Source organism: Geospiza fortis, unplaced genomic scaffold (assembly GCF_000277835.1).
Source record: "Geospiza fortis unplaced genomic scaffold, GeoFor_1.0 scaffold1532, whole genome shotgun sequence".
Taxonomy (NCBI): Eukaryota; Metazoa; Chordata; class Aves; order Passeriformes; family Thraupidae; genus Geospiza; species Geospiza fortis.
In genome coordinates, this window is record NW_005054627.1 from 267373 (window position 1) to 268451 (window position 1079).

The 1079-nt window shown below is 52.6% G+C and overlaps 1 protein-coding gene across 1 annotated transcript in view; it reads left to right on the forward strand.

Moving 5' to 3' along the window:
- Window positions 1-394: 394 nt before the first annotated feature.
- POLD3 (DNA polymerase delta 3, accessory subunit) overlaps window positions 395-1079 on the forward strand; it is a 23450-nt gene continuing 22765 nt past the window's right edge. Inside the window, exons 1-2 of the mRNA XM_031064788.1 lie at window positions 395-436; window positions 1004-1059. The gene's annotated coding sequence lies outside the window, so the exon portion shown is untranslated. The remainder of the gene's footprint in view (window positions 437-1003; window positions 1060-1079) is intronic.

The following is a 1079-nucleotide window of genomic DNA, read 5'->3' on the forward strand; positions in this document are numbered from 1 at the left end:
CGCTCTCCCTGCCTCCCCCTGCCCGCTGCTCCCTCCGCGGCCTGCTCCCCCCGCCGCCTCCTCTGCCCCGCTGCCTCCTTTCCCACCCGCTGCCTTCCGCTGCCCCTTTCCTTTCCTCCTCCTCCTCCTCCTCTTCTCTCTCCTTCCCTTTCCTTCTCCTCCTTCCCTTTCCTTCTCTCCTTCCCCTTTCCTTCTCTCCTTCCCCTTTCCTTCTCCCCTCCTTCTTCCGCCTCCCCTTTCCTCCTCCTCCTCGCTTCTTTACATTCTCCCTTCTCTTCTTTCTCCCCCTTTTCCTCCTCCTTTTCCCTTCCTTCTTCCTCTTCCTCCCCACTTCCCTCTCCCTTCTCCCCTCTCTTCCTCCTCTCCCCCTGTTTCCCCTCCTCCCTTTCCCCCTTCCTTAACTGTTTTGAAGAAAACTAATGGTTTTTCTGCGCGGGTCTGTTCCTTTCCAAGTTTATTTCAAAAATTCATTTGGAAATGAAATGAAATGAAATGAAATGAAATGAAATGAAATGAAATGAAATGAAATGAAGAAATTAATTAAATGGGTTTTGCCTAGGAAATGGTGCAGCAAAGTTGGTGCAACTTGTCTGACAACGTGAACATTCCCAGCCTGTGGCTCTGTGGCTTGTTCCAAGAACAATGTAGACAAACAAGAATTTAATTGTTGTGTTTGCAGCCCGGAGCCTGGGGCTTGGTTTAAAAGGGCAGAGCAGGAGCAGGAACAGGTGTCAAGGATGTACCTGCTCAAATGACAGGGCAGGGCTGGGATTGCAGCCCTGACATCCTGGGATTGGCACGGTGGTGGTCCCGGGCCAGGAGAGGGGCAGAAATTCCCCCCACAGCTTTTGGGACAATTCAGAGTGCTCAGCGATGCACGGGTGCCCACGGGCTCTCACTTTTGCCATGGAAGGGAGGAGGGTGTCTACGGAATTCCACGAATCAAACTGAGAGGCCAAGGTTTCCTCACTGAAGTGGTTTGTTGGTTTTTTCCCTTTTCCAGGTGACCTACAAATGGCTGAGCTACACGCTGGGTGTCCACGTGAACCAGGCCAAACAGTAGGTGTCCCTGCCTGTCC